This window comes from Rhagoletis zephyria, unplaced genomic scaffold, assembly GCF_001687245.7.
Source record: "Rhagoletis zephyria isolate East Lansing unplaced genomic scaffold, Rhagoletis_zephyria_1.1 Rzeph_scaffold_01455, whole genome shotgun sequence".
Taxonomy (NCBI): Eukaryota; Metazoa; Arthropoda; class Insecta; order Diptera; family Tephritidae; genus Rhagoletis; species Rhagoletis zephyria.
The window spans coordinates 16,538-43,327 of NW_016158539.1; the positions used below are offsets into that span (position 1 = coordinate 16,538).

General features: G+C 35.9%; 1 long non-coding RNA gene across 1 annotated transcript; it reads right to left on the reverse strand.

Annotated features, from left to right (window-relative positions):
* Positions 1-839: 839 nt before the first annotated feature.
* Positions 840-23,802, reverse strand: LOC108364069 (uncharacterized). The gene is made up of 3 exons (XR_001847697.1): positions 23,786-23,802; positions 22,039-22,041; positions 840-945 (listed from the first exon to the last, which is right to left on the reverse strand). It is a non-coding gene; the product is annotated as an uncharacterized LOC108364069 (long non-coding RNA).
* Between the last annotated feature and the right edge of the window lie 2,988 nt (positions 23,803-26,790).

The following is a 26,790-nucleotide window of genomic DNA, read 5'->3' on the forward strand; positions in this document are numbered from 1 at the left end:
CCGGTCGCATTACACGCTTTTTTCTTTCTTTTGACGTGGTCTAATGTGCATGCATGTATGTAGATATATGTTTAAATAAATATAAAATAAATCAAGCAAGTGAACTCGTATATGTACATCGTTTTGGCTTAAATGACATTTGAAACTTGCTACTTACAGCAACAATGCACACTTACCGAGTATAAAAGCCATGATGGCAACAAGGAATGCAATACGGGAATTTGCTATATCGAAAAAGTTTCTTGTGCCATTCATTGAAACCAGTGGGGAAAGAAATGTTGATAAAGATGGTAGCTACTTGAATGTTGCGTATGCGTAAGTACATATGTATGTATGTATTTTTATAAGTACATAAATGCAAGTGCAATATGAACAATTTCCGGAGTATCGGAGAGGAGGGCGGAAAAATATACTATACATATACTAGATGCGGAACCTTAATGGAAATGGTTGCAATTAAGTTTTGCATTCTCGGATTTTTGCATTTCCGCATTAAACGACCCGTCTGCAGCTTCCAAGAAAAGTCTTAATGAATATTTTTCATCATTTCTGTTGCTTGAAAAAAGTACTTTGGTGTTGCTGTAAATTTTGTTGAAGAAATAAAAATGTAGTATATATCGTCGGTCCCTACGANAGTCTAAGAAATTTTGATTGAACAAAATATCTTTTCCATCTCTTTTTCGTATTTTTCTTGAAAACTGCAGACAAGACGAATTCATATAAGGTGGTGTTGCTAGAACAGCTGCTTTAATTCGGCACGGTAGACGGATGTCAAAACTTCTTATGAGTGAGTGTGAAAGTGGGAGTGACGGAATTTTCTTTCGCTCTTCCACCTTGAGCGAATAATAGCTGAATTTTGACATTTGTGTACCGAAACCAAAAACAGAATACATGTAAGTTTTTGTTTTTGTACTACCGCTACCACCTTATGTGAATTCGCCTTGGCTCGAAACAGCTTTTAAATTAAAGCTTTTTCAAATTAATTGAAACCTTTGTCAAACTGAATGAAACTTTTTTCAAATTCACAGAAACAAAAGATTTTCGAGTCCATAGTGGAAATCGAAACACATTTTTACGAAAATACTTTTTGAGGGCTACAGAGGCGCGGATCTAATCTTTTAGGATCGGCCCGGCACGAGTACAGAACACATTTTCGAAAACACGCACATAGAAAAAATTAGTGAGACCCGGCCCGGAATGTCTGGCACGGCACAACCCGATTAGGCCCGGCACAACCCGATTAGCGGAGCCAAGCCGTTCCGAGCGGAGCGAAGCTTTCAAATTGCTATAACTTTGTGTGAAAGTGTTCATACAGCAAGCTTTGTCAGAAGACTTTTGGAGCTGAAAGCAAAGTAGTTTTTGAATTTGTATTTTCTATTTCATTTTTCGCTGTTGCAAAGAAAAAATTTGAATAATTAAATACAAATTTTCTCTGCGACAAATCCTTTAAATAAAACCTTCAAATATTTTAGCAACTTTTCATTGAACGTACGTTTTTTGGCGGCCGCTGTGGTGTAGTGGTTAACCCTGCGCGCCAACATTCGAGCCCAGTTTTCAGCTAAGATCAAAAAAATAAAAAAATAAAACATAAACAAAATTTGTAATATCGGGCGCCCCTCGGCAGGCAATGGCAAACGTCCCAGCGTATTTCTGCCGTGAAAACCAGCTTCTCATAAAAATACAATTGCCGTTCGGAGTCGACGTAAAACTGTAGATCCCTCCACTTTGTGTGACAACATCAAGGCGCACGCCACAAATCGGGGAAGAAGCTCGGCCAAACACTAACTTATTGTGTCAGTGCCAATCTATTATTATTAAGGCCGTCTTTCAAAATCTGGAAAATGATTTTAGAATTGCTTTCGAAGACCTACAGCTACATTTGGTGACCAATTTGTTAATAAATACTGGTATGAAAAAAAATATTTCCAATCGGGATCTCTTTGAACATTCCAGTATATTCGGTCTTGTATACAAACAACTAAAGTACTCGTACAAAATTTCCCCTGCCTGCAGTCCAGTAAAAGGCCAAAGGAGAGCAGCAAACAGCGAGCCAAACAAGGCGGAGATGACTTGTGAACTTGTGGCAGCATAACTTTTTAATATACTGAAATTTTAGAGAAAAAACACAACAGCAAAATGACACAAACTATAAAATAAAATAAACTGCAACAAAGACAAAAGCAACAGCAACTGATATACATATCTACATGAGTATGAAATTTAAACGACAAGCATGATGCGGAAAACATGCAACTATTTAAGTATAACTTTGGTAAATGTTTCGAGAGAAAAACATTCCATCTAAATTGATGCAAACAAATAACATAAAATTTGTGGGCATTTAACGTCGCATAAATATTTTTTTGCGAAGCTTGCGATTGAAGCGAGTTTTTCCTGAGGAAAATATTCAAAAACTATTCAACAATATGTAATCAGCAAAATCTTATTTAGCGCTATATCTAAATAAAGATTTTTTAATGATGGAACAACTTTATCTCCTTTTCCCAAACATTTACCGATTACACCAATGGACAGATAGCCAATTAGGCAACACATGAAAACAACTGAAGAACTATTCTGATCTAAATCAATCGATAAACCGTCTTTCAATTCCATTTGACAATGTGTTTTCACTCATTTGACGACAAATGCCATTAAATTTGACATAGTGAAAACTAGCGGTTCACCTCTTTTCATTGCACAAAACCTCGTTCGGTATCGAAAGGCTCGGAACGCTCCTTTTTAATTCTGACGTAGCTTATGATGTTGCTCAGCGTCACTTAATACAGCGGTATTGCTGTGGTATGGTATCCCGTACAAACAACTCCTTTTCGTTCTGTCGACAGCAGCTTCGAAATCGAGAAATAGATGGTGTGTGCCGATCCTTTTATCGGGGTTCTTTTTCAAGACGTTTCCTATGGCGAATAGAAGGCTACTAATCCAGTGGCAGTTAGCGCTAATAGCAGAGTCGCCTTTCTTGTGAATTGGACAGGGCGCACTTAAGTTCCATTTGTCGGCCATTCGTTTGACCATATTCTGAATAGGAGTTGATGCATTCACCTTTTCAACTCATCGTCGCCGTACTTGAATAGCTCCGATGGCAGGCCGTCATCTCCAACAGCTTTGTTGTTTTTCAGCCAGTATTTTTCGTACCTCGTTATATATAGAGGCAGTGAGACTACGCTTCCATCATTATCAACTGGGAACTCGGGTTCGGTTTCCTCATTACTTTAAGTTCGGCGGCCTTTCGTTTTCGATATCGATCACTAGGCCTCCTTGGCTGTTCTTACATGTGTATTGCTGGGTCTAGAAACTTTCCGTAAGTCACCTAACTTTCTGGTCAAATTTTTATCTTCATAGGGCAGGTGTGTTACAAGCGTTCATAGAAGAGATCCTCGGATGCCTTGCCTTTCTCTTGCATGGGCACGTGGGTGCAAATGAACGAGATGCTGACGAATCTCGATTCGATGCAGAATGTGACGAGTCGCTTGTCCCCTGCCGTGAACGACAGTACTCAGTTACGAAGTCTCATTCCTGTCATAATTACTACACCGATTTTGAGCTCATGGAACGGGGGTAGGCGTCGCAAGAAGACGCGTGTTTTTTTTAACTTGCGCCGACCAGCGTATTTCTGGGAAAGCGGTGATATCCGACTTAGTCCGGTGCCTAAACTCAATTCATCGTCCTAGCAGCTTGCAGCAAGACAAACCGATTGCTTACTATATCTTGCAGGTGGGTTGCTCATTCTGCCAAGAGTGCGAAAACGAGGGCGCAAGAGTAGAGTTACTAGCTTTCGCCCGCGACTCCGATCGCGTGATATACGGTTTAACGTTATACTATGAAATAGAACAGTTGCACCTCAATCCCAAATACCATAGAACTATGCTGTTTATTTGGACGCTTTTACTCAGATGGTTAACTTAACTTAGTAATTCAATTTAAACTAAATTTATAAACAGCTGGCATCCCTCTAGAGAAATAAATAAAGAAAAAATAAAACCTTTACATTAAAAAGTTTCAATTAATTGTTAAACTTATTAATTAAAATAATTTTGAATTTCTAGATATATTGTAATCCTCACCAAACACTTTTTCTGAATCAAACCTTCTTATACCTCTCCCTTTAGATACCCACATAAAAATAATTCCCTAAACTTGTTAATCAAATTAAGTTCGAATTTCTAAATAGGTAGCAACTCTCTTCAAGAGTACTTTCGAATTAAACCTTTCTTAAGTGCACTCAAACAAATTTAAGTAAAAGGTCTGAAATTTTAACGAAAAGCAATTGCTTAATTTTTATTAGAAGGAGTCAAATACTTTCGCGATCATTTCTTAGTTAAATAACTTTCCCCTATCATTACTGAATAATACATTCACCACGCTCTCATTAACCTATTTAAAATCAAAAAAAAAAAATATGTTTATAGAAAATTGCGCGCATTGGTTTAAAAAAACTCCCACATACCATTCAACTTGCGAACACAAAAACAAAACTTTTATATTCACTAGCAATTCTAATTGCTGAGCCTAATAGCGCAAACACTCCAGCGCTTCCTTCCTGCATTGCTGGCTCGCATACTCATGCACACACACACACTCATACGCACATTTGCAGTAGCATTCCGAACTCGCACTTTACTTTCATATTTCCGCTTGCATTTCCGCCAACGTTTCCGCTTCACACAATTCACACACACGCACATTCACTTACAAAGCACGTGTAAGCTCTGTACGCTTGGCAGTGCAACAGTTTCTGATAGACGTAAAACCCTTCCCCTTACTCTCTCTCTCTCTCTCGCTTCTCTCTCTATCGGTATTTCTTGTTTTGCCATTCGATTGTCTGCACGCCAGGAGCCGCAGCTACAGCTGATATTACTCGTATTGCTGGGTGTTGGCGCTTGCGGCGTTATGGCTGTTGGCATCATCCTCATCGGTGGCCCCACCCGATTTATTGCCCGTAATTTGTTAGCAACGCTTCTATGCGTTCTCAAGCATTTTGCATTGCTACACAGCGTGGAAATAAGGATATAACTTAGTTAACTTTACTTCGGAACATCGTGTAACATAGATATATTTATACATACATATGTGTGTATATATGTACATATTCGTGCACGCATACATATTAACTTTTGCCACTCGCTACCTCATCTGAAGTACATGTTTACATAGTTCATTCCTTGCGATTTTAAACTTTCACTCCACCTGAAACAGCAAGCTAAGTTAATACATACATATACACTTAAGCATTTACATATGTAAAACTCATACACATGTATGTATGTATGCGTATATTCATTTCCCTTTCTCTAAAAAGCTACAGTTTTCTGCGACATGAAAACCGCACTTCTTTCCACAATTAAGTAACTTAAACAACTCTTCTTCGCTTCCCATTAACGCTGTATGTCATCCCTACCCCCCTCTTCACTTCTTTTGAATGCAAATTTACATGTGAGTACTCAATCTTGAAAATATGTAAGCATCACATTGCCGTAAATTTTCAATTTTTTTTTCTGTCTAATGTGAGTTGGTAAATAATTGAGTTGATCTACTAAATTCCTATTTATGAAGTAAGTACTTATGCGTAATATTGTACTCGTTCATTATATTATTTGCAAATTAGTTTTAGAACGCAACTTACATAGAAAATTTAATTAAAATCTATGTTTTTTACCATTTTGCAGAGAATAAAATAATTTACCATTTTGTAATAACGAAAGCGCACAAAAATAGCTCAAGCCATCACCCCTCCCCCCAATCGGTACCAACTTAGCGATGTCAGGACAAGAGGAGAAATGATAAACGCTTTTTTCGAGTGGAAGAAAAAGAGAAGCAGAAAAGTAGCTTCAGTTAATAGCAGGCGGGGATCCGGTTTGAGAGCTCTAAAAGAACAAAATCAAATAAAAACTTTTTAATATAAATACTACATTTCCATAAATGAACTAAAATAGAAAATAATGTGTTCTGTACTCACAGAATTTATGTTGATAAGTGTTGATTTTAACATTTTAGCAAAAGTCATTATAAACCATTTATGAGATTTTGAATGAAAAACGTTGTTAGTGTTGTGTGTATAAAATATTGCAATAGATATTAAAATAATTCAACGAAATTCTGATTTTGTATTTTTATGAAACCGACATCATTAGAGGACTTAAAATCTAGTTTTGCTGCATATTTTTAGGCATGATGCACCTATTGAACGCAGCGTCACCCAACAGCTTGTATATGCATCTCAATTTATTTACCTACACTACCGAGGAGGTACATGTCTAGACTAGTTTTGCATATTCTATGTTCTTTGTTATGCTATTTCTGAATATTTCTATTGAAATTTGGACAAACAAGAAAGCGAGTTAATATAAACGTGATGCAGAAATAAATATAAGGAAGCAATTAAAATTTTTTATTAAGAAGAACCCACGAGAATATATAGAGGCGATGCTCACGTTCCGTCACTCGACCAAGGCGAGATGAGAACAGAAAGAAGGCGGCCTAAACCCGGCAATGCCCCGGTGCCGATGGTACACCGGAAGAGCTGTTCTATGCTAGCGACAAAAAGCTGGTAAGGTGTACACGTACAAATATTCAAAACGCAGTTTACTTTGTCCAATTCGCAAGAATGGAAAGAATAGGTAACCTGCACTGATTTCGCTGAAGCCTGTGCTCTAATTTTTCTTAGGACCTAAATAAAAGATGGGCTCATGGATGGAGGGTGTCCTCCACTCTTTTGGGCTGAGACATTAAATGTTATCCGATTTCGATGAAGTATAGTTTCTACTCTCTCTTTTATTAAAAAAACTTAAATATAAAATGTGGGGAAGATTCGATCACTATAATGTCCGCAGCTCGCAAAAATATGGGCACAATCATTTTGGCAACCCAATTTACATTTTCTTACTACGCAATTTCTGCAGAATTTCAGTAGGTTTTCAGTTGCCCATCAGCAAAAAATAACCAATAAAGCAACAAGGCTGTAATGTGGCGGTAATTATTACGTATGCTCGAACACATCCCTGTTGATGATCTTGAAGTCAAAATGCAACTCAAAGCACCCTCAGTTCCATTTTCGGGGTGAGCCGACCAAGTAAGATCGAAAAATCTCAAAAAGTGTTCCCTAGAGAAGCAATAAACGGCTAGGGAACTATTTGCTAAAATTTAACTATATGGAGATTGGTCATTAAATCATTGAATTTAAAAGATTCGAAAAGAGTGCATGGCGATATTTCTATGTGCAAGCTTCCTAAAACTATTTAATTGTCATTCCCGGTTGCGACAATACCAATCCCAACGGCCAGTTATGGATCTAAACTTTGATACATTAATGAATCCAAGGTTGATGATGAGAAAACTGGATCCAGTAGTATTTGGATCTAGATTTCGGAAAAGTGTACCAATTGGCACATACCCATTCGCAATTTTCGGACGTTCAGGCACCACAAGAGTGTTATGCTCACATAAAAGAACTAATTCGTTACAGATTTAACTCTCGGTAATGCGGGTTTTGATGGCAAGTAAAGCGCTGATATTTTCGCGAAATTCGCAAGCAGAGCCGGTGTGGTATTTAGCCTTTCTGTAGTCCTTGCAAGGAATACACGACAGAGCTCTTAAAATGGTGGGAGGACACTCAGGTTGTAGCCTACTGGCGTTTGTCAAAATGAGAAAGGGAGAAGAAGGCAGTGACCTTACGGCAATGGTTTTCTCAATAGATTTTAAAATGTTTGGCAACATTGATAGGGGAAACATACTGTTTCTTGCTAGAGATATTTGCAAGCTTTTAGACTTGGTATTCTCAGAAAAAAGAGAGCTTCCATATGTCTCAGGCTTTGATAGATTTTGTTAATGATACCATTGACTTTAATAATACGGCTCTATAAAATATAAAACGCCTGATTGAAGGAAGAAATGAGTACCAACAGAAAGATATTTCCCCGCTCATTCATAGTCTTATTCCAGAAACCTTTATTTATGTAATTCAACGTCATTTACACATATATATTACGGCGCTTCTCCATAAATGGTTGTAGCTTTTCCACGGGAATTATAGAACGTATTATATTTTTAGACTTCTGGTAAAATATTTCGTAAAAATATTAAGATTTACGTGAGCTGGACCGATAGGAAAATATCTACAAAAATCTCTTTATTTTGATTCCGTTAATAAAATTTTTAAGCATTTTTATAAAGACCTTTAAACCTCAAACCTCTATCATCTAAAGTGATCTTCTGAAAAAAAAATGTTATAAATAATTTTATTAATAAAAAATTATGTTCTCGAAATATTTTGTCGGTGGTTTTCAAATATAATAAATTTTATAATTCCAATGAAAACCCCGTACCGATTTTTTTTTTGGCAAATGTAGATATATGAAATCCGCTACATAGCTACTTACTAATAATAATTAATATTTTTTAACCAAATGTGATTTTAGTAAATCAGACAGGTTGATTTTTAAACCTATTTTAGTATGCTAAGTTAACCGTTAGTGCAGCTTTCATACTGCATTTTCTTTAGCTCAAATTCTTTCATTACCACATAATCTTCTTTTCACGCGTCTTTCTCACTTACATCACTGTCATCAACAAATTGCTACTCACTCCACTTGTCGCAGTTATTTTGCATACAAATTAAAAAGAAAATAAATACAAAGGAGCTTCTACATTCGCTCCCTTGAGCGAGGCAACATTTTCAGCATTTGCAAACATTTCGCGGTGAACGACTTGTCACAGTTTAAACCACTGCCAACCAAAGTTAAAATCACTATTCAACGCAACATTTAACTGCTACTTTGCTACTTTCCATACATTTTCTGGCGATGCACACGTGCATATATGTACATACATTCATACAACATATATATACTTGTGCTTGGTTGTGTGTGTGTGTGAGTGCACAAATGAGTTTGCACACAAATACTTACAAATATATAAACTTTGTCGGTCGTGGTTTATGTAAAAGGCTGCATCAGTTGGTGTGGAACTGAGGTTACTCATACGCCCTCGCGCCCCAGGTCAGTAGTGTTCTGCATTTGAAGAATTTTTTACATTAAACTCCTCAATTACAAAATTAACATACACAAATACATGCGCACTTTTTAAATTATACCAGTTGCAACAACATTAACTCGGTTACTCGCCGCCACAAAATTTCATTTCGACACAAACTTAATTATCAGTTTTTCCTTGACATTAATACAGTGGCAGGACATTGGTACGAAGTTGGAAGTGATATAATCGTAAAGAAAATAATGATTTGCATATATGCCTGCGTAGGTGTATTCGCAACATTATCAGCAGTAATCCAACATTTTTTTTTAATAAATTTACTGTAGACGAAAATATCGAGGCAATTTTTTATACGAATACTAGCAGACCCGGCGAACAGTAGGGGTATTCGGCGACGAAGAAACTTTGCGTGTGTGTAGTTGTTCTTGTGTTGGTCGATTATTAAATGCATTGTAGAAAACTGACGAATCCGAATACTCGCGACGAATACAAAAAACTTTTCATAAATTTCGAACCCAGGATGATTTAATAACTGACCCAAGTAGCGCCGGAGGTAATATCTTCAACCAGTATTAGGTAATCTATACCTTAGTTCTTAGGAATGAAACGCTGCTGGTGGATCAGCCGATCATGCCCAATCGTGTGACACTACCTTAAGATGAAAGTGTGCATGACAATTCTCCTGAAATGTGAAATTAAAGACTCAAAGCTCGACACAGCAAGAGAAGGCAGATTATTCCTTTATTTTTACCTTACAATATATACAAAGCAGCTTAATTGGCAAAGGCAATGTGATTGTCTTTGTACGGCGCTACGTTTTTGTTTTTAATTTAAAACTTACTTTTCTAAATGCATCTTCCGATTTTATTCGTTTCGGAAAGCCAAGCTTAAAAATTAAAGAAGTTATTGCAATAACATTCAGTTATTTGTGTATACTTAGCGTACTGTTCTATGATTTTATGTAGAAGAAAATCTCTTACGAGTATAGTTTGCGGCAACTCTCAGCGCCTCACTCGCAATGAAATTAAGACAAAACTCATCCAATATAAAAACTGCTGCTGTGTTGTAAAAATACCAACGAAAAAATTATACTAATTAAAAGAAATTTCTATTCAATCGTTGCTTTGAAAAGTTACGAAGTGATGCAATGACCACAGACGCTTGACACCAAACGAAACAGCATCAAAGTAGAAAGAAGTGCATCAAAGGCGTTGAAAAATTAGTTGTGCAAAAGAAAAAGTTGAAAATCTTAGCAGCTGAGCACTGAATAAATTTTGTGAAGGTGTAACAGTGAAGAGAAACATATAAGATAAGTAAAAAAAAATGAAAAAATTAATTAATCCAAGTTATTGACATTGAAGTGCACTAGAAATTATGAATCAGTACATATTTCTAATTTATATTTTTGCTCTTATTTTAACTTTTGTTCGCAGTTAATTGCGGTAAAGATATACTTTCATCAACAAAATTGAGAATGGCCTTGCAATATTGGTCGTAGGAAGTTAAAATTAGCAAAAACAAATTGAGTTATTAACAGCTTACATACATGTTTGTATGTACATTAGGGTGCATCACCAAAAAAAGTGGCGGTTTTTCCAACGGATATATAAAATTTATTATAATTTAAGAATTCGGAAAAATATTAAGATTTGTGTGCCCGCTTGGAAAATATCTGCCTAAATATATATATTTTTTTTTGATTCCGTAGATACAATTTTTAACATTTGTATGCATTTTATTGAACTTAGACTGTTTTATCCGAGGTGGGTTTTTAGAGAAAAAGATTTTTCAAAACTAATTTTATTTCTAAAAGGCACGATTTTCAATTAGTCCAGTCACTTAAATATTAATCTTTTTCCGAAATCTTTTGACGTGATTCTGAAACATAATCAGTTTTATATTTCCGGTGAAAAAATTGATCTATAACAAGTAATTAGTAACCATTAGAGGTTACTACTGAAATAGAGATAAATAGGGCATATTTAAATTTATGTCGTTTTCCTCTTTTACATGGAATGACCCTCATTCACTAAAGGTGTCGTAATATTTTACTAAGATATGCAAATATTTAATTCACTTAATTTTAGACATCTGGCAACCCTTTAGATTGAACAGATAGATGAAAGAGATAAGCAAATATATATAAAAAATTTGGTGCCGTGCAACTCCAACCTACGACCGCGCGGCTCGCTTAAACCGCCATACTACCGTCTTTCTGGATACAATTTTGTTCAAACCAACTGCGCCGTTAATCCTGATTAACGCTGCCGTCTGTCTAAACTATTACAACTAGTCGAGTTCTCGCCCAATGAAATGTACCAATTCAACACCTAATTGACGGGTCAAATGTTAATAGTTCGCGTTTTAAATGATCGAATCATGACGATTTTCCAAACAAACAATATGAAGCAGATTACTTAAAATAATTGTGGCTTCCATACAATTGTCCATCAAAAGCGGACACAACAATCGCTAATCTGCGAAGTTGTAATGAGCACATTCTAAAATTTCACATATGTGTACATTTACCTTTGCGTGTAGGTAGTTTAGTAACAGGGCATTATAATTGTTCACTTACATAGAATGTAGTAGCATTGTCCATTTCACTGTCAGCAAGCAGGCTATGAATATTAAAATAACAGCTGAAATAGCTCAGGTCATAAAGTGTGCTTAAATGAAATCGTTTTGACAGCAAACAATTATTGTAGAATTTCTACGTATGTAAATTCATAATTGCTTTGTTGCACGTCTTTGTTTGGCGTTGTTGAATTCAGAAAGTGGTAAGCGAATTTTTGCTATGTAGTTTTTCATATTTGAATGGCTGTTATTTTAGCTTAAAAATGGATACGTTCCATTGTTGGTATAATTTTCTGTTTGTAAGCTTAATTACTAAGTACTATCATAACGTTAAAACAAATAAGAAAGCCTGACTTTAGACGAAAACGACAACTGGACAGCTGTCTTTTTTCGTTACATTATTTAATTTCCCGCAGTTGGCACAGCATCCCAGTCTCTTCTTGTTGATGGTTGAATAACACCACGTTTACCCATTTCTTGGTTGACTGGATTTACAACATCGGGTTTGGCTAGTGAAACACTTCGTTCAGTTTGACGGATTGGCCCTTGCATTACCAGTATCAGCGCGATGTTTCACAAATTTGTTTTTGGCTGATAGTTTTCTTTCAGTCCCTCTGTGACTGCATTTATGTATGTCCTCCGAAATATCATTTTTCATAGGTATCTCGCTTGTCATTAACCATTACCATCACCACCAATATCTTTATATTTAAAATTTCTGGTGATGAAGTTTATATAGCCGTTGTGAAGCTTAAACATTGTTCTATTTTTCTTAATTTTATTTTGCGCTTACTACTTATTCATTGAAATCTCTGTGTACATACACCTTCAGGGAGATAAAGAGTAGATAACTTTTATAATTGTGTCATGGCCATACATACACTCAGATCTGTTAACTTAAACTTGTTTATATATTTATGAAATCACATTTCTATGATTCTCTGAATTGGAAAGGTACTTTTCGCTTTTTGCACTCAAATATCGCTTTTATTTAAATATTCATTAAGTACACCCCGCGCAGACGCCATGATATCAGCTTTTCTCACGTTAACCATCATAATATATGTAAATAAAGGTGTATTTATGCATGTGCACTTAATAAATATTAATGTATTTGATTTTACAATTTAATTACATTCATTAAAAATTATACACTAAAAGTATGCGTTAAAATTTTCCCTCGCAGCATTATTTCTTCAAGCAAGCATTGTCATTCCTAGAAAACTAGCAGCAGCGTTGTTCATACTGTAGATAACATACATACATATGTATGTATCTGCAAAGCTGGTGCATTTCGTTGATGTGCTGGTGACTCTTCTGTTAAATAAGTGGTAATTAAAATTTAAAACTTCACATAATTATGTATGGCGTTTTTCTTTACTCTTTTCGTCATTCGCAAGTTTATCGCTGATTTCATTATTTTCCCTATATCCACGTAATATTATTAAATACCGTTGCATAAAACGTCGTAGATTGCTGCCAACAAGCGGTAATGTTGACATTTCTGTGAAAAATTTTGATCGCCTTAATTCCATTTTGCAAAACTGGCTCAAAATTACCCTCGGTAAGAATTAAAGGGCGAAAATTTACTTGGAAAAATTTGGTTGCTAAATTTTAATATAGACCTCCTAAGCCAAGAGTTATAATCAACGTGTTTTTATATATGAATGTATATATAAATTACGTGTATAAAATTTGGATTTTTGGCCAAAAAAAAACTAAAAATAAAAAACTAATTGTGATGAGATATTGAATAATCCAATATCTAATTAAAAAAACCGAATAACCGGATAACAAACGGAGCAGATATTCGGTTAGCTAAATCAACGGATATTAAGCGGATATCCAGATAACAAGAGTAACGTATATTAAAAAAAAATCGGTTATCTCGATTTCATTCGTATACCCAAATATCCGTAATATACGAAAAGTTCCAGCCCCATTGTAATTTTTCGATCCTTGAAATTAACTGAGTAAAAACAAGACATTACATTGTTTTTATTTTTGTTTGTTTTTTGTCTTTATCTAAGCGCTTAAAATTGCTTTTCTCTTGCTTATTTTTCAGCCCTACAAATGTCTACCTTCTTACAAAGCAAATCTCTAGGGTCACCTCGAAATAGAACAGTTAAACTATTTATTAGTCTTACTGGAACTTGCATACAAACATATACTTATGTATGTATTAAAACTTCGAATTCTCTTTATCCTTCCGCAGCATCAGATGCATTCATATTTCGTCGATGGCATTATCAAACGGATATGTCCAGTTTCATTATTTTACAAGGGCATACACACAAGCATATGCATATGTATGTACACATATTTTAAGTAAATATGTGTGTATGTACACACTTGTATACATAGATTTTGTTTATCACTTTTTAATTACATTTTGCTTCACGTCTTGCTGAAGTATTAAATTACTTATGTGTACTGCCCTTTTACAGGAATGATTCAATCGCCTTTGCATTCCCTACTCAATTTACCAATTTATTATAACAGATCAAAATGAGAGAGAAATGCCGTGCGTGTATATGCGTGTGCAGTAATACATGGTATACATAAGTATACCAAGAGAATTTCGCATATAAAGCAACCAATTGGTTGCCAAACGGTCATTTAGGACCACTTTCAAACTATTGCGATAAAATTAAGGGTCTGTAAATTATTCCCCCATCTCAACTAAGACTAAAGGTGATGGTATTCAAATAAATTACTTGTTTACTCTTAATAAATATTCTGCACTAGCAAAGAAAACTGTTACGTTATGAAAGTATTAGTAGATACTATGCCTCACTGGTTCAGAACTAGAACAGAACGAGGGAACGCACTAACCCTCGACGCGGTCTTACGAAAGCGGAAGACATTTAAATGCGTACTGAGTGTTTTATTCAGTTTCCAGACTGTGTCACTATGGTACCGTTTTCTAACGCAATATATTTCTTGACTTTAAATCAACGTCTTGCTAGCTACGAACCTTTGTCTGCTGATTTTCATTCCTAACACCTAACACTCAACCTACCCTACAAGAATTGTGTGAGGGAAACTAACACATTCTCATTTATCTTACTAACACATTTGCAAATTTTGCGTTGGGTAAAAGGAGGCCATTAAACAGTTAAATAAAATCATAAGTTGGAGGAGGACGGAAGATCACATGTACACAAATGTTTACATCAGATTTTTCACACTGCCCTTTAGAATTTGATAGAAACTTGTAGATAGCCAGAGACAGAAATCTCTATCAGTCTTGCCACTCAAATGATTTGTCAAATAATAGTCACTGTTCTTGCACGGTACGTACCTACCGTAAATCTTAAACTTTTGAACAACTTCCATGATTCCTGTAAGTTCACACTTAGCTCTTTTAAATACGCAAAGAAAATCATTCAAAAAACAGCACACAGGCTATATGCAATGGGAAGTGTACTGCTGTTTTCACGTTTCTTTAAATCTGTTAGCTTACCGACCGAAACATGCTGGATTGAAAGTCATTTCGTTACTGACTCTCCAATTTCAGGCTGCAGTTGGGATTTCACGTCCACCCAGAGAACCTAGACATCTTTTTTGGCAGTATTCTACCTTTCTCTGCGCTCAAAATGTGCTTAATGAATAAAATCTAAGCAATTGCTTTTTCTGAAACTTTTAGACCTTTTACTTAAATTCATTTGAATAAGTCGAGTAAAAAGTCCGACATTTTCAGAAAAATCATTTGCTTAGTTTTTATTCATAATTGCTGGAAGCAAAGCCTCCCCTCCGGCATGTTATAATGCATCTCACAAAATTTACGGAAGCGATCAATAGACACGTGACGCAACCACTGGACCCGACGACGTACCGACAAGCCTTAAACGGCTTTCACAGAGAGTTTATTAACAACTTAAGAAAGTATCGTCACATGAATGCCGTTATTGAAGCCCTTCAAAACAAATAGCAGACAAAGTGGTTTAGCTGCCGCAAGAGACCCGAGTAAATCTGGCTTAATTAAGGTGTTGATATTGCGCTCGACTGTATCTCGACATACCAAACACATCTCCGGTTCTACCTTGATAAAAAGCACCTCTTTCTCTGCCCGCACAGCTCTCTCCCTGACTCCGTCGAAACAGAACGTTTCCTGGCCTACAGTTAATTGAGCTTATCGACATCGATTTGTAGACTAGATAATTTAATCAGGACTAACAGCCGCTAAGACAACTGAATTACCAATTCGCTGCACAAATAGAAATGCAGCAGTCATAATATATAGCCGAGAAATTTCGCACACAACTCTCTCACTATGGGCAGCTACAAATTTGAGCTAGTGAAGAACTTTCTATGTAAGTCTGAAGATTAAGTGAAGAATAACTCTTGCAGAGATTTGGAAATTTGGGTTCGGCAGGCAAATGAAAAGGTGGCCGGTTTTATGATGCCCCAGTGAAGATCCTCTGAGTGGACAACGAAAGCAAGGGTGGCCACGAATGCAACAGAAGGAAAAGGTGCAAAAGGACTTCTATGCACTCGTGATAAACATCTGACACAACTTCGCGAAAGAGAAGAAGCTAATAAGTAATATTAATAAATGAAGATATGTAAATTTCTAAATTTTAGTAAAGATAAAAAGTAGATATAAAAAAAACTAGTCTTTTAGGCTCTGCGGGGTTATCCATTTATAACTAGTGCATTCGTGTTGCTCACTTATTCACCAAACGAACTAATTTCACACCCAGCGGGAGAGGATGAAATTCGCTGCTCTTTTACGCCTTTACACAAATAAGCTGCTATTTACCTTTATTAAAAGATATACCCGTATATATGTATGTATGTACATATTTGACCAACACCACTTCAATCACTTCAAGGCGTAAAACAATTCCAATAACAACAACACAAATTAAGAGATTTTTATATTCGCCATTAAAATTAAATTACATGAATTGCATGCGAAAATACCGGAAAATGCGATGTTTTTTTGTTTTCATAAATAAATTTACATCAAGTTGATGATCAACTGCAATGGACGAGTTTAACGCTTCGATGAATGTTCACGCCATTTGCCACTTCATCATGGTAGAGCATTGTAAGTGTTGTTGGTTGAATGCATACATACATATCACCGGCGAGGCGCTTCGCTGCTGGTCAGTTGTGCTGTGACGACAATCATTTTGAGAAGTTTTTACACGCCAAAGGAATGGAAATTGTGCAGCACTGAAGATTGGTTTATGCGGCAACAACACTGATTGCATTGGTAAGCAATAACAATCAAAAATCGCAATCATTATAAAATTTTAAAAGATTACCTATTAAAAGGCAAACGTATTAAAACATACAAACATGTAAGTATGTATTTATGCAAAGTGAAACCCTTAACAGCAATGTTTGTGAAGTTGGCGTACGGTATGACGCAAAAAGACAAAAAAAAACTGTTCTGAGTAGTGTTGCCAGGTTGACGATTTGGTCATCATTTTGCAGATTTTTCACTGACGATTTTTGTGGCCAAATGACGATTTTTCTTTATGTGCAGCTTTGGCTGGTTCTCAACTTTGAATATACTGAAAGAAAACTAAAAATTCGTAAAAAAGTTAAGCTTTTAATTTTTTACGTATAGCAATAAGAAGCTAGAATAAAAAGAATAAAAAGAGAGAGCTTCATTATTTCTGTTTACTTAACTTTTTTATATGCTGACGATTTTTACATGCAAATTACGATTTTTTATAACCAAATTGACGATTTCTCCCTTCAATGACCTGGCAACACTGGTTCTGAGTAGCGTTTCAATAGTTCTAGTGTTCCTGAGAAAGAAAAAGAAAGATCTGCAAAATGACACCGAAAGCACTTTTTTTTTTAAGTCGTAAAAGTTATATTTTTGAAAAAAAAAAATAATAATAAAAAACTTATAACTGTTCTGAGTAGCTTCTCAAAAGTTCTTGAGTTATTCTCCAAAGTTCTGGAGTATATATATTTTTTTTTGTAATTTAAGGAATCAATATATGTAAATAATAGATAAAGATTAAGATTTAGATTAAGGTAAGGATTAAGATTTAGATTTAGACTCAGATTGAGATCTAGATTAACATTGAGTATAAGATGAAGATACTTTTTCATTACTATGCAGAAAAATACTCGTAAAATAACATGTTGAGCTACACGGGTAAGAGGAAGAAGAAATCTCACTTCAGTCGCGCCATTTCTCCAGTTGTACTCGTGCATATAAGATCATATTTACCATATGTAAATATATTGTGTACCCATATGTAAATAAATATGTATCTGCATCTGGTAGGCAATGGAAGTGCGTATGCATTATACTTGAATTATTGAAATCGCTATTTCACCACCAGTGAATTTCAACTCTTAATTTTGTATGTTTTTTTCTCTATTTCATCACTGTATAAAAGCTTGACGGTTTTGGGTTTTTTATTCGTATTTTTCACAGTGTTTATATGAGTTGTAAAAAGTTTTATTGTACATTTCAACGCACTTGAAGGATTTATAGTCTGGCGGAGTAAATGGCCGGAAATGCAATTTTTAAGGGATTTGCAGCTTTATGCAATTTGTATTTTTATTTCGTTGACTTTAAAAATGCACGTACTTGCATATGTGCATACACCAGTTGAAGCTACGAATTTTCATTCGTATTAATAAAATATGCAAAAAGTGAAGACTTATGATTTCATGATGCAAATACACTTCTCGATGTGAAGAGATAACTTTAGACTTTGCAAAGTAAATGTCCTTATATGCAATTAATAAATAGTTAAATAAAGAATTCCTCACTTAGCCCATTAGCTATATTTTCGTGTATGTTATCTTTGTAATATCGATATTTCTATAATTATTGCAATTGTTGTCGAAAGTTCCTCTTAAGGATATTAAATCGTATGTGTTGTTCTGCTTTAGCAAATTTTATAGAGACCTTTTCAGAAATTTACGCGAAAAAAAATTTTTCAACATCCATATTGTCACCTAATAGTTATGATCCGTTTACATACAATTTTTCTCACAACTTTCACAAGCAATAAGTTATTGTTGAGCAGCCGGTTAGCCTGTTTACAGCATTATTACGGGCAATTTTTTACATCCAAGAGAATAATGTTCTAAAAACATAATCTTTATCAAGAAAAAGTTTACTACTTTCGATTTTTCACCACATTTAAAAAAAAAAACGCAGGAGAACAACTAATCCATAATATACCACCATTTTATATTTTTAAGATACATACATATTTACATACATGTGTGCTTTCATAAAAAAGCTCAGCAAAGATCAACAATGTCCACAAACAACGAAAATTCTTGGTATGTAAAATGTTGGTTAAAGCAAAAAGAAATGTGTTCAAAACAAGAAAAATGGCATACATCGACAGGGCAATACAAAGCACAACGAAAGTGAAGATAAAAATTGCCAATGCAGTTCTAAGCGCCAAAGCCAAGTGCGCTTAAGTTAGCGTTGTTATCCTTTTTTAAAATTGCGCGGTACTCTCTATACGCGCAAAACAATTTTGAATATTTGCCAAGTGCTCGATTTATTTGTCCTTCTCGCTTTTTTAACTCATATCTAAATTTCGGTTCTTCTGCTGGCAGTTTATTCTTTGTCAGCGCGCACACAAACCGTGGAGGCGCGCATGTATGTATGTTTATATGTATATACGTTGATATTTGTGTATGCCTGCATGATCTTTCTTGTAACTTCTTTTTTGGATTTCATAACGAGAGTTTAAGTGCGAATGATTTTGTACCAAGTGCATGCATTCTTGGCGAATAAACACCGCTTTAGTTCTATAAATGCCAACAGGGACGTGTTTCCCAAACAGTAATGGGCATATCTTTGTGCTTTTGTGTTTAAAGTGCCAGTTTGGGTACTAACTATTAGATGTGTAGGAGTTGCCAGATACTCACCTCACCTAAACACACCTCACCTCTACTTAAGTCACCTCACTTCAACTCCGCTTTATTAACCTTAGCTCACTTCACCTCAACTGTCATCAGTTCACTATATTTCTGAAAATCTCTTAAACCTAGAACTATCCCCAAAGGCTCAAAATAGTCCCAAAAGCCAAAAAAATCACGAAATAGCTCCCAGAGTCACGAAGGAATCCCGAAAATCACGACATAGATTCGCGAATCATGAAAATGTTCCAAAAATCTCAAAGTAGTCCCTAAAATTACGAAATATCTAAAAAAAAGTCTTGAAAATCTCTACATAGTTCCGAAACTGAGGAAATAGTCCAGAAAATTACGAAAATGTACCGAAATAGTCGCGAGGATTCCGACACAGTCTTGCAAACAGTCATATAATTTCGAGAATACCGGAGAGACCTAGAAAATCACGCAATAGTTACGAGAATACCGAGAGTGGCAGCGAAATCGAAAGTAGAACGCTTGGACCTACCCAATTTCTTCTTAGAATTTCGGCAGTTCTACAGCTCAATGCTTTGATTAGTCGGCATTACTTCTATACCAATTTAATATGCACTGGGCACAAAAGTTGTATTTCACCCACCTATAGGCTCGTTCCTGCTCGTTTATTAATATGTTTTTTTTTTTTGCAATGCTGCTTTGTTGCTGCACTTGTTATCCTTAACATTTTTCAACATTTCTTATTGCGCCTTTGTTGCCAATATTTCAATGTTATTCACATGCATTTGCAAGCGCCACCATCGCCATTGCTCTGGGCTATAAAGCAGATGTATATGTGTATCGAAAGCATGCAATTAGGGTACAACACAACAATAAGGGAATGCTCAACCCCAGCAAAAATTTGAATACGGGTATGTATGTATGTATGTAAGCATACCAGCATGTAAATGCATGCCCTTACATTACGACGTTTACAAGCATAAATACGTATATAAATACAGGGTGACCAATGAATATTGCTACATTAAGAAACTCATCTAACCTGTTGGCTAATTCATTTAATTTATTTTTTATTTATTCTTTTTCTAAAGAACACATTTTTACTCGATTTTTTTATTGGTTTGAAAACTAAGTAATTGAATTTGAATGGCGAAATTTCGCAATTTTCGTTCGAATGGATTGCTTTAAATCGTTCAAATTGGTGGGAGCCCTTGATGCCAACGGACTGTGAAGTCTCTTGAATTTTGCTTATTGGGGAATTTCCGCCGCAATTCTGTGTACACACACAGAGCTGAAAAGATTTCACGTTCGTAGTAGTTCCAAGAACGAAAATTTAACTCAACGCCTTTAAGTAGCGGTCCCCATTGACCACAAAGTAGGGATCATACGATTTGTACAGGTTTGTACATTGTGGCAGTCACCATGAATGAGTTCAGGTCAATAAAAAACCTCCACTCTGTGATTGTAAAAATGTACAAATAGTTTGATCCCGGCTTAACAATTAGACCGACTTCTTCGACGAAGTAAGGTCCGACAATGACTGCACACCACACCTTCACGCGAAGTGGACGTAATTCTCTCTCATGGATCTGTATCTGTGGATTCGAGCAGTGCCAGGTACCACTTCATTGGTAAACTTTTTAGCTATAATATACTTGCTACCATTTTTACCGACAATGGGTTAAAATCTACCAATATTTTCCGTAAAGAAAGCAAAGAGATTTAAATACATATTTTTCCATCGAAAAATTCGTTGAATAAACCTGAAAATTCATATATGTAAGAGGTTTGAGACTCACTGAACCCGAATCTGAGGTCCGTTAACCTCCATAATGTCAGGCTCGAGGTCATTTGAGGGTCAAAAATGACAAAAACTTTATTCAATAAAAAAAAATTGATTTGTTGTCGCTTAATCTGAATATGGGGGTCCCATGATTCCTCAAGGTCATCCCAAGGTTAAATTCAGAAGAATTATATTGAGTTTTCAGGTTTATTCAATGAATTTTTCCCTACTTTACCTTCAACTGACCACGAACTTGACGCAATGGACGCTAGCGGACCTCGGATTCGCATTCAGCGTGTATATAGGTTTGTTAAATATGCAAAAACTTTTTTTTTTAAACTTGTGTATGTAATTGTTTGAGCTTCCCTCCTTTTGCATTAATACAGGGCCCGAATCAGGGCATCCGTTATTGAATTACATACATTTTATGCGAAATTTCGTTTTGGTCATTCGTTAGGAGTTAGCTTTTTCGATTCAAATTGAATAAAAGAAAAAACAGCTGCCATTTTATTTCATTCGATTCGAAACGAGTTTCATTCGATAACGGATGCCGTGGTTCGGGCCCAGTTTTATGTATAGGTTTTTTGTTGAATACTTTATTTACGTGAAATAAATTTTTGTTGTTTTATATAAAAATACAATTCTTCCCAAGGCGAATTCATATTAGGGGATAGCAGGAGGAGTAAGGCCAAAAATAAACTTAAAAATTTTACGCACAACGCCCGTAAGAATAACAGAATCACTTTGACATTAAAAACCACCGAGTCGAAAATCCATCATCTCTTGTAACACAATCTCTTATGAATTCGCAATGTTTTATCCTAATAAGTAAAAACTATCTAATATTGTTCCTGTTCTACCAACTTCTACCACTTTTTGTAAGTAAAATCTACCAATTTTTTCGAAATCCGTGCACTGGATTCGAGTCATTCTATATTCAACAATTTTGTTCGGTTACATTGCTGCTTAGATCACAATGGGCCTTATCAGGCATAAAACTGCAGTTCACTATGTTTTCGCCAACTTCCGCCATTTGAGTGAACTTCTGGCAATTTTTCAAGCGATTTCGCAAGTCTGCTGCGTTCAGTAGGCTTTTCAATTGAATTTCATATAGGAACAACTTTAATCTTTATGTATAATGGTCTGCGACGACCCCCATGTATGGGGGTGCTTAATGGTTTGACAAACCACTTGATGGAAATTTGGAACAAAAATCACAATTTTTTGATTTTCTGGTCGCCTTATTGAAGTTTGATCAAACCGCCTCATTTGCATTGAAATTTTCACCGAGTGAGGACGTAGTAGAGAAATATGGAAGAAAACCAAACTTTTTTTCCATTGCAAACCAGAAGAGAACTAAAACCCTCTGCTTGAACGAGTCACGCTTGTGTGGTGTTTTTCTCTCTATACTCAGAAATAAAGTGATTAGTATTAAACCATTACGTTTTTATTCGATAGCACTTTGCATCAGCCACCCTGTACATCAATGATGGGCAAAACGCTACTCGCGAGTAGCGTCTGCGTCGCAGCGCTTATGCTTGAAATACAATACCGGCGAACGGCAAACTTCGCAGATTTGGGCGATGCTGTCGTTCACCGTTCGCCCAGCTATTTCGCCTACTTAAACATAATTAGAGCGGTAGCGAAAACAGCTGATCCCATTTGGTCGCCTTTATAATTTGGGTGACCATATTTAGAAAAAACTAAACCATATTTAGAAATGAGGAAATGATAACAAATATAAATATAAAACAAAGAAAGATTATTGTAAATAATTTGTTTCAAGCCAGATTTAAGGAATCCACAACTATATTTTTCAAACAACAAAAAAAATCGTGTTTTGGTTGTTTTCTTTTAAAACTTTGAAAGCAAAAAACAAATACGGCCACCTTTGGCACGCACAGCTGTCATCGCCCAGCAGGGCGATAGAAATAAATCTATCGCTATGAAACGCCGCCAAGCGAACTTCGAATTTCGCTTTGGCTGTGTTCAATTTCATATGCTTGCGGGTGCTCTAATTTTGACAGCGCGAATTTCGCTATGGTGAGTTCGCCGTTCGCCGGCATTGTATTTCAGCTATTATACGTATACAGAAACGACGCAGCGAATTTCAATTCAGTCTGCTTTCAGTTTTCATGAGAGTGACACCACGCTTCGCCGTTGAATATTTTTATTCGTAATTTCAGCGCGTTGTTGCCACCTATATATGTAACAATGCCCAAAATGGCTGCGTATGAGTGCCAATTACAATTTTCGGTTTTAAGAAAAGCCAATAATGCCCAATGCTTGTTATGTGGTAATACGACTACTTGGAATCGTTCTTTTAATATAAGGCGACATTATTTGTCATGGTAAAAAAGTCAAACTGCCGAACTGTGTAAACCAATTTAAAGTTTTTTGTAATGGGTTTTATGTATATATGTATGTACGATACGGCAATTTAATATATTTATTATACTTTATTGAATACTGAGTTTTTTACAAAGTTTAGAAATTTTAAATTCGTGAATTTTGTTGTTGAATAAACTATCATTTTTTAAAACATTAGTTTAATGAAATTAAATTAAAAAACTTTTCATGCACGTACATATGTACTTATAAAAATTAATTTCATAATTCATTATTTGAAATTATTTCTTCATTATTTTTTTATTATATTTTATTATTTTCGTTTCATGTTCATAATACAAATTAAATATAAATTTGTAAGAGCGTTTTCTAACACGCGCAAAAAACGACGCACTTTTGTACAATATAGAAAAGTGGCAACTGTTACTCAGCGCGATTCACGAATACCATGACAAAATGAGACTGTATTGGTGTGCCCATCTATGCTGTACATACAGACATACATGCATACAAATATGTTGCTATATATGTATATGAACACAGTGGCGGATTGATCCTAAGGCCCAATAGGCTCGGACCTAGGGCGGCCAGATATTAGGGGCTGCACTGATGGTAACAAGACACGCACGACGAAAAGTAACTGCGTGTAAACTCAATATAGCACATGGTTGCGAAACCACCCAAGTCTAAGGAACTTCGTGCACAATGCAGTATAAAAATTGAGAACTGGAACGGCTAGGAGCTGAAGGTCTTGAATCCATTTACGCAAACGTGGATATCGCCCTTCGTATATGTGTGTGTACTCCCGCCAGCAACAGCTAGGATTTCAGTAAAAGCATAGACAGACGGCAACGTTGATCCGCATTAACGGCGCAGTTGATCTGATAAAAATGGTACCATGACAGACGGCAGTAATGTAGATTAACGAGCGGCGAGGTGATGGGCTCGAGTGCCACGGCAAGTTGAATTTTCAATTCATTTTTGTAAATTCATTCAAATATTACTAGTATATTTATTTTTTTAATGTAATTGCACTGTGGAACACAAACAAAAAACCTAGAGCGCGCATATATCAGGTTTGATAGCTGTGGGCCATACGAGCAATGTCTCATACTCAGATATAGAAGGTCAATTCGTCTTCTCAAGGAAACGAGTTTTCAGGATCCAAAAATCTCAGTATAGCAGCCAAATTTTTCATCCCCAAATTTTAAAAGTCTATCGTTTTTTTTGGCCTACATTTGTTTAAAATAGCATACGAAGCAAATATAGACCAAAAAACGATGAATACTCAAAATTTGGGAAAAAAAGTTTGGCCGTTATACTCAGGTTTTTGGATCATGAAATTTTTTTTCACGAATTAATCTAGTAAAACTGAGTATGAGGCATTTTTTGTATGACCAACAGATATCAAATCTGATATATGGGCACTCTAGGTTTTTTTAAAGTTCACTTTTGTTCCACAGTGTTAAGAAAATTAAACAAAAATATTAATTATCTAATAATAAAATAAATAATAAGAAATAAAATTAAACAAAATGAAATGCATAAAACAAAAATCGTATCCAGGATCGAACTGCAGACATGACTGCAGACCAAAACAGTCAAAAGCAACCCTATATGTAGTCTGTTATAAGCAAGAGCGAAAATATTTCCTGCGCTGGGCATGTCTGCTTTAAATCGACAAGTGTTTGAAGTAAGCAATAAAGGGATGGGTGTTATTTTATCGATAATATATTTCGATAAAAGTCGACAAAAAAGTAAATTCAAATGTAGTATCTAAATAATGGGAACTAAGAGAGGGGCCGCTAGTACTTTAAGGCCTAGGGCGGGCAAGACTGCAAATCCGCCACTGTATTCACATGCATCAAGCTAACACGCCACAATTTCGATGCAGCCCGCTGGCAAAAGCCCACAAATGTAAATAGTTTTCATGGCTATTATGCTGTGGCGCTTACGTTGGAGCATTATTTCACTCTCGCTGCACACTTTTTACAGCCCTCCTCCCGCACTTCATGTCCTTCGACTGCGTTACTAGCGCGCAATTGAATTCAAATTGCAACTGCCTCTATCAGCCCGGTGGCAGACAGCCGACTTTGTTCGGCCTTTTGCATTTATTTTATTTTGTTTTTTTTCTTTTTCTTTTCATTTCTTTCGTCATTATTGTTCTTTTCCTACCTCGTGCTGTTGTGTTGCTTAAGCTGCTGCGGCTTTACCGGTAACAAATAATAATGCCACATGCCACAAAGGTAATCACGTGTTTAGCTGTTGTACAAAGTACAATATACAAAATGCAACTCTGTAGGCATGAATGATGTCTCGCTTGCGCTCGGCTACCTACAAAATCATTTTCGTATTCAAATTTTCCAGCCCTGGTGAAATGCAAGTTAATGCAACTTCAGGTGGAAAATTTGAAAGCAAGCACAGCACATTTATCTTTGAACTGGCAGCGTAAATGCCTGAGCGCTAGGGCGTTTGGAGGCTTTCATCACGAACAAAACAAAATTCATTTCAGTTGACTTGAATAAATTGTAATATAAAATTCATTTCCGCTGTGACTTTTGCTGCTGTTGCTGGCAACTCTTACTTAGTGCACAAAATAAAAACCAAAAAACAAAAAATTTAAAAAAAAATTTAAAAAGTTTGTCCGATAATCTTCTTTGTTGATTTGCCTATTCGCCGCTGGATATGTACATATGTATGTAGGGGCATTTCATTGCTGCCCGCCCGCTGTGTTGCTAACGAAAAGTTCAACAACAACAAAATTGAGAATCTGTTCGCTTACTAATGCCTTTGACTTTTGGCCCATTTTCAACTTCTTCTCGGCCATTGCTGCAAGCGTCAACACAAACGCTCATCTCCTATTTCATTTCCTCCTCTGTCATTTGGCACACACAAACCACTCAAACATGCATGCACATTCTCTACGTACCTACACAAATCAGCCGACGCAGAAGCAACATAATTTTTCTTCCGCCTGCTTCCGCTGGCCTGCTAAACTCATTCATAAATTTTATGTTGGTCAGTGGACACAACTTTCAAGTGGGTTCCCCATGCTCCTCGACTTGATGAGGCACTCTTTTGCTTGGCTGCATAGCCTTTTCACCTTCTTGCAATGCTTAGCATGCCTTTGCGCCCTCGCATAACTACCTTCCCTTCAATAACTTTTCACAAACATTTTGTTAAATTGAATTATGCGCCAGCAACAGCTTCCTTTGTAGCAAAAGTGAGCTTACAAAAGC